The sequence below is a fragment of the Carlito syrichta genome, unplaced genomic scaffold (genome assembly GCF_000164805.1).
Source record: "Carlito syrichta isolate Samal-C Ts95f unplaced genomic scaffold, Tarsius_syrichta-2.0.1 Scaffold303315, whole genome shotgun sequence".
Lineage (NCBI taxonomy): Eukaryota > Metazoa > Chordata > Mammalia > Primates > Tarsiidae > Carlito > Carlito syrichta.
The window spans coordinates 627388-642797 of NW_007247411.1; the positions used below are offsets into that span (position 1 = coordinate 627388).

At 39.6% G+C, this 15410-nt stretch overlaps 1 pseudogene; it reads right to left on the minus strand.

The window, feature by feature from the left end:
* Window positions 1-183: 183 nt before the first annotated feature.
* On the minus strand, window positions 184-13783 carry LOC110595667 (annotated as a pseudogene).
* Between the last annotated feature and the right edge of the window lie 1627 nt (window positions 13784-15410).

Below are 15410 nucleotides of genomic sequence, written 5' to 3' on the forward strand. Positions count from 1 at the left end.
TTTTTGATTTATTGTAGAAATGAGGTCTCGCCTGCCCAGGCGGGTCTCGAACCCGCGGGCTCAGGCAATCCACTCACATCAGCCTCTCAAAGGCGGGATTACAGGCTGAGCCACCGAGACTGGCTGTGCCTCACATCTTTAAAATTAAGAATAAATAAATAAATAAAAATCAGATCTGCCAACTCAGTACTTTCCACCAACTCAGGGAGCTGAACACTTCACAGGCTTCACAATCTATTGCTCAAGAGCTGCTTTTGTGGGTGCCTTTGCAGAGGCCATGGAGGTCTTTATAGATGCTTGCTTAGCCTTTTTTTGCTTCCTTAGCAGCCCTGATAGCTTGTTCCCCTTGAACCTTTCTAACTTCAGGTTTCTGGTTCTTCTTGGCCATTATATCAGTAAGAGATGCACCAGTAATGGCCCTCTGGAATTTGCACGGTGGGCTCTTTTTTTTTTGAATTTCTTCCGACTGTCCCTTTTTGTACTTTTTTCTGTAGAGGACAGTCCAGTTTATTTGCCGAGGATTCTTCTTGGAAAGGACTCGCAATTTGCATTAAGAAACTGAAAAACCTTCCCCTGGGTCCTGGCGCTGCGCCTCTCCTGTCCAGGGTAGATTTTGTACCTGCTGAAACTGCACTGCTCGACCTTCTTTGCTGCGGCTCCAGGAGCAGAGGAAAGATGGCGAAGAGCACTATTCTTTATTAATAAAGAGTGTCAACTAGAATCTCAAAGAGACTAGTCAATGTGACAAACTCATGAGGAACTTTTATTTATGGAGGTACATGCCTTTGGCTCCCCCAGGCCTATCCCTGTCTTCATACTTTCCTATGTGTAAAAGGAACATAGGAAAAACCATATGGCATGGGCGTAGGGGGTGAGGATATTAGTCACTAGAGTGTGAAAATTAACAATTTCCAAAATGTGTCTAATTGTTTATAAAAACGAATACAAAATTATATTTGGCAAAACTTGAAATAGTTTCTGCATTTCTCTTTGATATATGTGTGTTCTGTGTATGTGTATATATATGTGCATATATAATATATATTCATATATATTTATAATATATGTGGATGGAGAAAGAGGTATACATTTTAATGTCATTACCATCTGCACTCTCTATTTATTGAATGATATTCTTCAGGGTTTATGTAGAAATCAGAGGTACCAATCCTAATAATAGAATGCAATCTCTTGTTTCACTTAATTATTTCTAAATTATTTACCATTTCTAAATTATTCATATAAATATGTCCCGAAAAAAATATCCTCTATCTTATAACAGAATTGATCCCTTAGGGAAGAGCTTCCTAACTCACACAGAGGGAATAGGTAATAGGCTTGCTGATGTATTAACCCTCAAAGGTCTCAGGGCTCCCAGACAGGACCTGTAACAGTTTTGCATGGGGCAAGTTGCCTTCAGCAGTTAACAGCCTCATCCATTTATCTCAGGGTGCTATAAAAATATTATTACTTTTATGTGACCTCTCGTGTTACAAAAGTTGGAAAGAACTATGTTAGCATCACCAGATATTCTCATTATCAGGGTCTGAATATGGTCCCCTATTGCTTGTTGAGCAAATCCCAAAGTTCTTATAGTTCTATTCAAGTCCGTACACCATCTGGCTCCAGGGTGCCCTTACAGAAGGATATTGCCCACCAATATCCTTCTAAATTTCACATAGGGATGCATTTTTCCCACCTCATTTCCACCTGCTCAGATCCCACATGGTTTAAATCCGACAGTCTACACAGTCTACACAGTCTTTTTGGTTCCTCTGACCAGAGGTATTCCCTCTCTTTTCTATTGCATTTGTTTCAACATTACAGTTGTTTCTGTTTGACCAATCTCATGTTCCATAAGCACTTTATATCTTGGTATCCACTAGGATTGAGCTCAGCTACATATAACTGAAAGTTATCAAATCACCCAAAAATAATAGCTTAAACAAACACATACATATTTTTCTTTTACATAATAAAGTCCAGAAGGAGGCAGTTGAGAGCTGTTTTGGGGTCCCATGGTATCACCGATCTAGGTTCTTCTATCATATTGTTCTACCCTCCTGGCACATGGCTCAAACCTCATGGTTCATAATGGTTGCTCAAGCTGCGACCATTACATCTGCAATATAACAAGCAGGAAAGAAGAAAGGAGGAAAATAAATATTACCCTTGCACTTTAAGAACCCATTCTGGAAAGTTGTGTACATCATTTTCAATTATATTTTGCAGTAGCCAGGATTGACTCATGTCCACATCTAGCAACTGAGGCAACTGAAAAACACAGTCTGTATTTCACATGGCCGTATGCCTGGTTAAAAAATATAGAGGTTTATTAATAGAGGCTAAAGAATGGATGATTTAGGTACAGCTATTAATCTCTGTTCCATTTACCTATAAGAAGTGCAAACTTTTTGAAAGACAGATCATGCTTGATCTAACTTTATACTTCTAGAATCAGGAAGAGTGCCATATACATTAATAGTGAATGAGCAAATACGTGAATAAGAGTAAGGCATGAGGATATTAGTTCTCTGCCCTTTTATTGACCCCATCACTTTAAGTGACATTGACTATTGAGATTGAATGCATCTGGCAGTGATTTTATCTTATTTTGATTTGATTTTGTGACTACAGAACATTGAGAATTAAAGTGATATTTAAATATAGGGAAGTGAAATTAAAAGAGATCACTCCAAATATTTTGAACAATGGGAATTTGGAAACAATGTATACTGTACTTGTGTTAACATCAAATTTAAATGACATTATAGACAAACTTATTGTTCTATAGTTGCTCTCCACTCCAACTACTTATGTGGCCCAGATTTAAAATGTACACATTGGATCTTGCTGATTATTGGAAGTCTAGGATTGCCAATTGTAAATCAAAAGAAGAATAAATGTGGCTCATTCTTTCTTGTAACTTTCTGGGGCCAGTGACACATTGTGTCACTTTTTCACAGGTATTTGGATTTGAAGACGCTTTCTAAAGTATACCCCTCCATATCTACTCTCATTAATGAGAGACACTGGTTTTGGAGGAGTTAAGAAGTGTCCTTTAAAGGTTCCACATATCCTATAATTTATAATTTGAGTTTCCTAGCTCCAACTTAAATTGTGATATGGGAGGAAGACTGTTGAATTTCACTTTCTAATTCTCTTTCTATTGGTCATTGGTTAGACCTCTAGAACTTCCTGTCATGTTCCACATGAAGGTTTAAGGCATTTCCTTAACAACACACAGACACACTCTCTGGAAAGAAGGACCTTTCATTTTAGTAAGAACAAGAAGAAGAGGAGAGTAGAACGAAATACTATGGGAATTTAAAAATTAATATCTGAGTCTCTTACATTCTCTTTATAATGGCTAAAATCTCCTCATTTAAAAATTTTTTTAAGTGTTTATCATCCTACAGTAGACTTTATTATTAGTACTTAGGTTTTATCAGATTTTGCTGAAGTTTAGAAGGATCATCTCCTATACACCAACAGGAAAATGTAAAGTTGAATTCACCCACTCATTCAACAAATGCCTATTGAGTGGTGATAGTATGACTAACATCAACACTTAAAATGAATATAAAGATGAATCTCATAGCAGGTTGACTCTCAAGAAGATGACAAGCTAATCACACAAAACAAGTATCATACAAGAGGCATTGAACAGCATTAGGCTTAGATGTGAGTAATAGGGAAACTCAAAATAGCAAAGGCTTACAGATGATATTTCTCTTTCATTTTAGAAAGTATAGAGGTGGTAAACCATAGTGACAGTATTACACTGCCATGTCTAGCTTTCATTTCCCTGTTTGGCTTTCATTTCCAAGCTTCCATGCTGTTTCGGGCATTCCAGCCTTCAGAGTGAGCAGGAAGGGAGAAGAGGATGAAGACCAGTATACTAGTTTCCCAGGGCTGCTGTAACAAAATGCCATAAACTTGGTGGCTTAAAACAACAGAAATGTGTTCTCTCATGGCCAGCTGTGGTGGCTCATGCTTGCATTCCCAGCACTTTGGGAGGCTGAGGAAGGAGGATTGGTTGAGTCCAAGAGTTTAAAACAAGCCTAAGCAACATAGTGAGACATTGTTTCTACAAAAAAAAAAAAAGAAAGAAAGAAAGAAAGAAAAAAAAGAAAGAGCTGAACCTGGTGATATGCATGTATAGTCCCAGCTATTCAGGATACTGAGACAGAAGGGTCACCTGAGTCCAGAAGGTTAAGGCTGTGGTGAGCCATGATCAAGCCACTGCCCTCCAGCCTGGGCAACAGAGTGAGACCCTGACCCAAAAGAAGGAAAGAAAGAAAGAAAAAAAGAAAGAAGGAAGGATGGAAGAAAAGAAAGAAGAAAAGAAAAGAAGGGAAGAGGGGAGGGTGGGAGGAAGAAAGGTGTTCTCTTATAGTCTTGGGGGTCAGAAATCTGAATCCAGGTGTGGGTAATCTATCAAGGAGTGAAAGGGCCATGTTCCCTCAGAAGGCTCTACTGGAGAATCCTTTCTTGACTCTTCTAGCTTCTAATGGCTTCAGGTATTCTTTGGCTTGAGGTTGCATAACTCCAGTCTCCCTTCTTTCTTCACATTGCCATTTCTCCTGTATCTCTCTGTGTTTCTAATGTTTCTAATGTTTTTCTGCCTTCCTCTTACAGGAACACTTGTCATTGGACTTAGGGCCACCCTCCCTAAATCCACAACGATCTCATCTCAGGATCCTTCAATTAATTTCTACATATGCAAAAACTCTTTTTCCAGTTTCCAGATGGACATGTCTTTTGGGAAGCCTCCTTTCAGTTCACTGTTCCCTCTCACTTCAGTAATGCTTCTTAGAAGTAGCACTCATCCCTCCTACTTTTTTGGGGGGGTGGGGTGGGGAGGAAAGCAGGATTTATTAAGAGGACAGAAAAGCTCACACAGTGGGAGGGGACCCGAAGGGGTTGCCCATCTCTCCTACTCTTATCCCAGTCAGCAGAAGCAATTTAGTGTCCATCCCTAATGACATGAGCAGTTGAACAAATAGTATTAATTCAATGGACATAAAATCCATTAAAAACCAAGCAATCCACTAATAATTATGGGTAAAAGTGACACCATTTTACTAAAAAATATCTTAGAAGCCGGGGCTCGGTGGCTCAGCCTGTAATCCCACGCCTTTGGGAGGCTGAGGTGAGTGGATTGCCTGAGCCCGTGGGTTCGAGACCCACCTGGGCAGCGAGACCTCATCTCAATCAATCAAAAAAATCAGCCGGGCGTGGTAGTGCATGCCTGTAATTCTGGCTACTTGGAAGGCTGAGGTGGAAGGATTGCCGGAGCCCAGCAGGTCGAGGCTGTGGTGGCCGGGAGCGGCCACTGCACTCCAGTCTGGGCGACAGAATGAGACTCCAACTCAAACAAACAAACAAACAAACAAAAAACTATCTTAGAAAATGTTACAGATTATTAAAACACACTGTTCATTTGGACAAATGCCCAATTCTAACGTTAGACTTGTATGCTTTAAACAAATAACAAAGTAGTAAGCTCATATGAAGCAGAAACTATAAAGGCCCTGCTGGGAATTTGTACCCAACAAACTCCGTAACTACCACATTTTCCTAAGGTGTTTGTCGATTTGCTGATGCTGGTTTACAAGAGCCTTTTCAGCTCCTCCTACTGTTAGTTCTCTATGCTTCAACTCCAGTTCCTAAGGAACTCTGAACATCTAAGAAGTCAGTTTACATTTGAGAAGAAAAATCTGTTACGTTTACAAAGCTATAAATTGGGGGCAATAAAGTGTTTGTTTTGAAAAGGAGCAATTGATTTTTTACTCAGTTCAATCAAATGAGACCATTGCTACAAGTTAAGTAGATAAATACAGTCTTCAGGTTTTAAAAAACTACACCACATAAAGAGACATTTCGGGGACTCAGAAAGCAGAGTACAGGCTGATACTCAAAGTTCTGAGGTGTGGATCCTGGTTTATAAAGCTGAGAAGAGTAAAACACTCCAGATATGAGTGTCTCAGAGATGTTGCCAGTTAGTTTCAGACCACTGCCACAAAGCAAATATCATGATTAAGTGAGTCACCCAAATTTTTGATTTCCCAGTGTATAGAGAAGTTATGTTTACATTATACTGTAGTATACTATTAAGTGCGCAATAGCATTATGTCTAAAAAACAATGTACATATTTTAATTAAAAAACACTTTATTCCTTAAAAAATACTAACAATGGCCAGGCTTGGTAGCTCAGCCTGTAATCCCAGCACTTTGGGAAACTGAGGTGAGTAGATTGCTGGAGACCGCGGATTCAAGACCAGCCCAGGCAACTTGGCGAGACCTTGTCTCTATGATAAATCAAAAATTAGCTAGGCGTGGTAGTGCATGCCTGTAATTCTTGCTACTTGGAAGGCTGAGGTGGAAAGATCACCGTTGTCCAGCAGTCAACACTGCGGTGGCCATGAGTGTGCCACAGAACTCCAGCCTGGGCGACAGAGTGTGACTCCAACCCCCCTCAAAAAAATTACTCATGATCATTTGAGCCTTCAGCAAGTTGTCATTTTTTTGCTAATTCAGGGCCTTGCCTGGATGTTGATGACTGCTGATGGTCTGATGGTTACTGAAGGTTGGGGGGGGCTGTGGCCATTTCTTCAAATAAGACAACAATGAAGTTTGCTACATTGGTTGACACTTCCTTCCATAAAAAATATCTCTGTAGCATGTGATTCACTTTGAGAGGATTTTTTTTTTTTTTTTTTTGAGTTGAAGTCTCACTCTGTTGCCCAGGCAGGAGTGCAGTGGCATGCTCACGGCTGCTGCAGCCTCGACCTGCTGGGCTCTGGCAATCCTTCCACCTCAGCCTTCCAAGTAGCCAGAACCACAGGCATGTGCTACCACACCTGGCTAATTTTTTTATTTATTGTAGAGTTGAGGTCTTGCCAAGTTGCCCAGGCTGGTTTCAAACCCCTGAGTTCAGGCAATCCTCTCACCGTGGCCTCTCAAAGTGCTGGGATTATAGGCTTGAGCTACTATGCTCAGCAGTTTGAGAGGGTTTTACCCACAGTAGAACTTCTTTCAAAATTGGAGTCAATCTTCTCCAACTCTGCCACTGCTTTATCAACTAAGTTTATAGAATATTCTAAATTCTCTATTTTATTTCAACAATGTTTATAGCAAGGTCACCAGGAGTAGATTCCATCTCAAGAACATGTTTTTTGCTTATCCAGAAGAAGCAACTCCCCATCCACTCAAGTTTTATCATGAGATTGCAGCAGTTCATTCAGTCACATCTTTTGGCTTCACTTCTAATTCTAGTTCTCTTGATATTTCTACCATATCTGCAGTTACTTCCTCCTCTGAAGTCTGAACTCAAAGTCATCCATGAAGGTTGGGATCAACTTCTTCCAAAGTCTTGCTCATGTTAAAAATTTTATCTCTTCATGATTTCAAGAATCATGAATATTCTTGATGGTATCTAGAATGATAAATTTTTTCCAAAATGTTTTCAATTTACTTTGCTAGATTCATTAGAAAAATTACTATCTATGGCAGCTATACCCTTATGAAACGCATTTCTTAATTAATAAGACTTGAAAGTCAAAATTACTTTTTGATTCATGGGCAACAGAATGAATACTGTGTTCACAAGCATTAAAAACATCAATCTCCTGTACATCTCCATCAGCGCTCTTGATTGACCAGGTGCATTGTCAGTGAACAGTAAATATTTTGAAAGGAATCTCTTTTTCTGAGCAGTAGGTCTTTACAATAGGCTTAAAATATTCAGCAAACCATAATGTAAACAGATGTCACCCAGGCATTGTTGTCCCATTTCTAAAACACAGGTAGAGAAGATTTAGCAGAATTCTTTTTTGTATTCCTTTTTTTTCCCTTTTTTGAGTTGGAGACTTATACTATTGCCCAGGCTAGAGTGCAGTGACATACTCATGCCACTCCAGCGTCAACCCACCGAGCTCTGGTAATCCTTCCACCTCAGTTTTCTAAGTAGCCAGAACTACAGGTGCACACTATCATGCCTGGCTAATTTTTGATTTATTGCAGAGACGAGGTCTCGCCAAGTTGCCCGGGCTTGTCTCGAACCCATGGGCTCAGGTAATCCACTCACCTTAGCCTCCTAAAGTGCTGGGATTACAGGCAGAGCCAGTAAACCCAGCCTCTTTTTTCTTTTAAAGATGCAGGGTACAAGTCAGGATTGGGTACATGAGTGGTTTATGCACAGGTGAAGTTTGGGCCTCCCATTGGACCTCACTTCCCCATTTAGCAGAATTCTTAAGGGCCCTAGGGTTTCTGGAATGATAAATGAGCATTGACTGCAACTTAAAGTCACCAGTATCATTAGCCTCTTGTCAGAATGTCAGTCTACCTTTTGAAGCTCTCAAGCAAGGCATTGACTTCTCCTCTCTAGCTATCAAAGTCCTAGATGACATCTTCTGCCGAGAGAAGGCTGTTTTATCTACATTGAAAATCTTGGCCAGGCTCAGTGGCTCATCCTGTAATCCCACTTTGGGAGGCTGAGGTGAGTGGATTGCCTGAGCCTGTGGGTTTGAGACCAGCCCAGGCACCTTGGTGAGACCTCATCTCTACAATTAAAAACAACAACAAAATTAACTGGGCATGGTAGCGTGTGCCTATAGTTCCTACTACTTGGAAGGCTGAGGGGGAAGGATCACCAGAGCCCAGCTGGTCAATGCTGGGGTGGCCGTGAGTGTACCACTGCACTCTAGCCTGGGCGACAGAGTGAGACTCCAACTCAAAAAAGAGAAAATCTTGTGTTTAGTGTAGCCACTTTCATTAATGATCTTGGCTAAACCTTCTGGATAGTTTGCCACAGGTTCTCCATCAGCACTTGCTGCTTTATCATGTACTTTTATGTTCTGGCGGGAGTTTCTTTCCTTAATTCTCCTGAACCAAACCCTGCTAGCTCCAAACTTTTCTTCCTCATCTCTTTATAGAATTGAAGCACCCTAGGACCTTCCTCTGGATTAGTGTTTGGTTTAAGGGAATATGGTGGCTGGTTTAATCTTTTGTCCAGATCACTCAAACGTTCTCCATATTGGCAATAAGACTACTTCACTTTCCTATCATTTGTGTGTTCACTGGAGCAGCACCTTTAATTCCCTCAATAACTTTTCCTTTGTATTCATAGCTTAGCTAACTAGTACAAGAGGCCTATCTCAGCTTTTGACATGCCTTCCTCACTAAGTTTAGTCATTTCTAGCTTTTGATTGAAAGTGAGATAAGTGTGATTTTATTGTTTGAACATTTAGAGAACTTTGTAGGGTTCTTACTTGGCCTAAGTTCAATACTGTTGTGTCTTAGGGAGTAGGGAGGCCTGAGAAGAGGTAGTGAGATGAGGGAATGGCCGGTGAGTGGAGCAGTCAGAACACAAACATTTATCAATTAAGTTTGCTGTCTTATATGGGCATGGTGCATGTTGTCCCCAAGAATTACAATAGTAGTATCAAAGATCTCTAATCACAGTTCACCATAATAGATATAATAGTAATGCAAACTTGGAGACATTGCAAGAATTACCAAAATGTGACAGGGACAAGAAGTGAACACACTGTTGGAAAAATGGTGCCAATAGACTTGCTTGACACAGGGTTGGTATAAACCTTCAATTGGTAGAAAACATAGTATCTGCATTCAAGAAACTATTCAAAACCTATTGACTAACCACATTGCTCTGGTAATCTTAGAAACTTCTCTTATTGTCAAATTTTCAATGAAATTTGGGTCTTCTCATAAAGATTATTTGAGGATTGTTTTGTGAGCCAATAATATATTTAGAGAAGGATTATCGATTCAAAATTATTTTGACTGATCTAAAAATTTTCTTTGCATAACCCCCTTTGCTTGTCTAAGATTTCTTTTTACCGCCTTACTGAGGATCCTTTTTTTATGTCCCAAAGCAGAATGCCTGACCTTAAAAGAAGAATCTTGCATTTGCTACAGATTAAACTAACAATCTCATATGAGGAAATGGTATGCAAAACAGAACTCTCTTCTTTATCAAGGTAAATAAAACAGGATTTTAAAAAAGAAATCTTTGGCTGTCAAAGTTACCAATCACATTTAGATTTCTGCACCCATTTTACTGTTCTTGACTCTAAACTGCCCATGAGAGTAGATGCTGGGTTATGGAGGGATAATGAACGCTTTTCTTCTTGTCCAAAGTGTCCAATCAAGGCTGTTAACCTTCAAAGAGATAGTAACTCCAAGCCATAAAACTATCACCCCCTGAGTATATTCTATGCTTAGTTTTGTCCAGATTTATTACCATGTAGCAAATTCAGGTGCTGTTTACAGCTACTTGTTTTTGCAAGGAATTTTCCATTTAGCAAACAGTGTTCCACATGGGCAATTCTCGATTTTTAAAAGCCTATTTAACTTTAGAATTACTAAACTTTAATACTGCAGTATTAGTCAGGCTTATGGGAACTGCAAAAAAGGAAGTCTCATTTTTCTCGTTTCCTTGGAAACAGGCAAAGTTTTGAAATAAAAAAACTTCTCAATGCCCTTTTAGTATCTTTTTTAAAACGACCACTTTCCATACCTCATCAACAAGGGTACTTGCATAATCAACGTTTGTACACCTGACTCTGAATTGTACCCCACATCTTTATAATAATAATTTAAAAAGATAAAAAAATAAAATAAATAAAATGACCACTTCCTAGTCCACCCAGATAAACAGTGCAGTATCTTCTTCCTGCCCTAAATGTCCTTTGAAGGACTCTTCGGTGGCCCATCCTACTCTCCAGGCACTCTCTGTTCCTGATTGTTCTACCTCTCCTCCCCGAGTCTAAACTAGAATTTCTGCCCTCCAGCCTTCTTGTGAGTATTACAAGGTATTATGAGGAATTAATTCAATTTGATTGACTTAGTTTGAATTCTGTATCTGTAAGTACTGAAACTTTCCTCAGTTTCAAGTTGTTTACATTATTCAAGGAGAATGCTTGTTACCTAATAAGAACAGCTAATCGGAAGGATTTTTCAGGTCAACAAAATGAAATGAAATATAAAGCTTCTACCAGAAAATGAAGGGGTTAAGCGGAATGACTTTTAATGTCCCCTTTAGCCCTGCTGCTTTTAACTTTATGACTTAATAAGGATTGTATAAAGGGAAGGACATTTTTGGCCACAGGCTGTCAGGTTCCTGTTCTTTGTTCCTATAGCCTTTTTCCTCCCACACCTGAATTACACACCTGGACTCAGCTCAACTGTAGTCCTTAGGACCAACCTGAACTTTAGACTGGAACATGTAAGAAACTCTAAACCCATAGAAATATAATGAGTCATGTATGTAAGTTAAAATTCCTAAGTAGCCACATTTAAAAAAATAAAGGTAAAATTTAATAATATATTTTATTTAGGTCAGGTACAGTGGCTTATGCCTGTAATCCTAGCACGTTGGGAGGTTGAGGTGAGAGAAGCTCTTAAATCCAGGAGTTCCAGGAAGCAGTGAACTATGACTGTGCCACTGAACTCCAGCCTGGGTGATACAGCCAGACCCTGTCTCAAGAAAATGAAATATATACAGTGTATTTAACTCAATATATCTAAAATATTCAACCTGTAATCAATATTAAAATTATTAATAAATATTTAACATTATTATTTTCATAGTCTTTAAAATCCATTGTATGTTTTGTTCCAGCACATCTCAATTCAAACTAGCTATATTTCACATGCTTAATAGCCACATGTGGCTAGTAATTACTATATTGGGCAGTGTAGTTCTAGAATATAACTCTTCACCTTGGCTGCACATTAGAACTGTTTGGGGACTTTTAAAAGTCCTTATGTTCAAGGCAAAGCCCAGACTCATTAAATTAGAATCTATTGTGGTGGAACACAGCCTGACGACTTTTTTTTACAGCTATCCATGTGATCAGTGATTGAGTCCACTGTAGACTAGTGTTTCTCAACTTTTGTTTACAACACTTTGGATAGTTCTGTTTTAGAGCATCATCTAGGCTCTGCCCACAGAGATTATGACTTTAATTGGTTTAGAATAAGTAGTAGGCAAAGGTATTTATTTAAACTTCTCCAAGTGATTTCAACATACTAACCGGGTAGAGACACATTGGCTGACACTTTTGAACTCAGTATCCTATCAGTTCCTTTCTCTTCGATCTTCCTGATCAGTTGGTGACAGGCTTCTACCTTGTTTCCAAGACTCATTTTCCACACTATTCCCTCAGCCTTCTACCTGGAGCCTTGGTTTTGTTTCTCTACTTAGGATTCTACTTAATACTTAGCTAGCATTCCATTTTCATGGGACTCTTGTCTTTTGCCTTGCTAGTTTCTCTCTCAGGCACTGGGATTCTCTCCCAAGGCCCCATTTTGTGAACGAGTCACCACCTTCTGACATAGTTCCCGTTAGCAGCTGTCTGCCTGCCAGGATTCTGAGATATGACCCTTCCCTGGTTCCAGATTATTATGCCTGGTTGCTCACTGGACACATTCTCAGACTACAATAGACTTCCCCATCTAGAGGGGTTTGCCTCTACTACCACCTGCTGTCTGTCTCTGTCTACACCAGTATCCCTAGACTCCCTCCACTGGTTTATCACCTCCGCATGTGCCCCACCCCAAGATTATATCCAGGTGATATATTTTCTCTGCCCCATTGTGATGCAGGTCTCACCAAATTCCATGAGAAAGCTTTTGTTTTGTTTTTTTTGAGTTGGAGTCTCACTCTGTCACCCAGACTGGAGTGCCATGACACACTCACAGCCACCCCAGTGTTGACCTGCTGGGCTCTGGTGATCCTTCCACCTCAGCCTTCCAAGTAGCTGGAACTACAGGTGCACACTACCATGCCTGGCTAATTTTTTATTTATTGTAAAGATGAGGTTTCACCAAGTTGCCTGGCTAATCTTTTATTTATTGTAGAGTTGAGGTCTCGCCAAGTTACCTGGGCTGGTCTCGAACCCATGGACTCAGGGAATCCCCTCACCTTGGCCTCCCAAAGTGCTGGGATTATGGACTGAGACACCGAGCCCGGCCAAGAAGGCATGTCTTTATGACAGGTATACACTTTATTGTCAGTCCTCCCTCCCTGGAAGCCCACTCTAGAGTAAATTTATCTTCTTTCTTTCTCTTTTTCTTCTCATCTCTTCTCTTCTCATCTCCTATTCTCTTCTCCTTTCTTTTTCTTCTCCTCCCTCCCTCCCTCCCTCCCTCCTTCCCTTTTCTTTCTTTCTTTCTTTCTTTCTTTCTTTCTTTCTTTCTTTCTTTCTTTCTTTCTTTCTTTCTTTCTTTCTTTCTTTCTTTCCTTTGTCAGAGTCTCATTTTGTCACCTAGGCTGGAAGGAAGTTGCACACTCATGGCGATCATAGCTGCAACTTGCTAAGCTCTGGAGATCCCTCTGCCTCAGCCTTCCAAGTACCTGGGATTACAAGTGCACACAACCATGCCCGGCTCATTTCTTGATTTATTGTAGAGACGAAGTCCTGTTATATTGCCCAGGCTGGTCTCAAACCCCTGGCTCAGGCGATCTTCTTACCTCCATCTCCCAAAATGCCGGGATTACAGATGTGCACCACTGCTCCCAGTCTAAATTTCTTTACACTGTTGATAATCTTTATAGTCTGCCCTTAGTTCTGCTTTTGTGCCATACTACTTATGATCCCTTGTTCTTTCTCCCACGAGCCACATCTCAGGTACCAATATCACCTCTATGCATTTACCTAAGCAAGAAGCTTCTGTGATGCCTTTGACGTCCTCGTTTCCCACCTCCGACTGGTCACCGTGTTCTGTTTTGATCTCACCCACTTTCTCCATGCTGAGATATGCACACTTTGCTCTTACCTGCCTGCACTTATATTTTCAAAACACATTGAAACAGCCTACACTTGCTCAAAACTTTTGCTGAGTCCCATTTTCCTACAAAAGTAATTACAAATTCCTAAGATAACAATAAGAATAACAATATATACAGTTGCCAGGACTGCGTTAAGCTGTTTCCGTCTTTGTTTTAGCCCCATCTTATTACATGTCATTCTTACCCTGTCTAGTTGTCCTGAACATGCACTGTGCATTCATTTACTTTTCCCACAGTGCTGTTCCTTCTGCTTGGAGCACACTTCCTCTTAGTCGTTGCCTGGGAAACATGTATTCATTGTCTGAATTCAAATGGAGTAGAAGTCCTAAAATTCTGCAGTTTGATGTTCTTCATCTATGGATCCTCAGGACTTTGTGCTGAATTACTAGCACTTACTGAATTATTAATTATGTCTATCTACCCAATTAGAATGTGAGCAGAACTTTCTTATTTATCTCTGTGTTCTTATCCCTGGCACATGCTAGGTGCTCAACAAATGTTAGATATAGTTACTGTATACAATGATCACAGCTTCATTTATATGAAATTGTATGAATCCTTTTACCTTTCTCCACCAGCGAGTTAATCATTGGTGTGCATTCTGAGAGCATTTAATGGAAACATTTATGAATCTTTTAGCCCTAGGTTTCTTTTTTCTTTCCTTCTTGTCATAAACATCTTTCCCTAATCAGTCAGTGCTACTCATTGTTTCAGAGAAAGCTAAGATAGAAGTGAAATAAACAACTAATACTGATTTCTGAAATTTTATGGTAAAAACCAGTAATATGTCAAAGCACATTGATTGCCAAGAACTGAGCAATTTAAAGGAGACAAGTTAGGGCTTTGGAGAACTGAACAAAGTTTATACCAAAACCTTTCAAGCTTTTCTTGATAGGAACTAGCAGAAATGAGTATGTTTTACATCTTGATCCAATGTGACACACACACACACACACACACACACACACACACACACACACACACACCACACACCCTGAAAAATTTTTAAAAAAACAATATTGCCTTCACTACATGATAAAGTAATATTTTCTATTATGTTTGGTTCTATTTGATCTTTTTAATTTTTTAAAAAAATTTTGAATATGTGGGGTACAATTCAGGGTTAAGTATACAAATGTTCATTATGCAGGCACCTTTGTTTCCCACTACTGCCAATCCCATCCCTGCCCTCCCCCGGCAATTTCCCACTACTGCCAGTCCCTTTCTTATAGTATTACGATAGTTGTTCAAGGTCCACTTATGAGTGACAGCATGTGATACTCGGTTCTTTGTTTCTGTGATAGATCACTCAGTATCATAGACTCTAAGTCCACCCAAATTTCTGCAAAGTTCATAAGATTCTATTTAATTGTAACAAAAATAAATTGATTTTATAAGCTACTAATGAGTCACAATTTATGTTTCAAAAAATCTCTGGTTTATACTACAAATCGTAAAATAGGAAGAATTTACTATTAAATGTCAGGCCATTTTTCTCATCACTATGAAAAGAGATAAAATTTTACCTTAGCTGTCGGGAAGAAGATGAGAGGGACGTGATAAACATTTAGATGCTGCCTTGGTTAC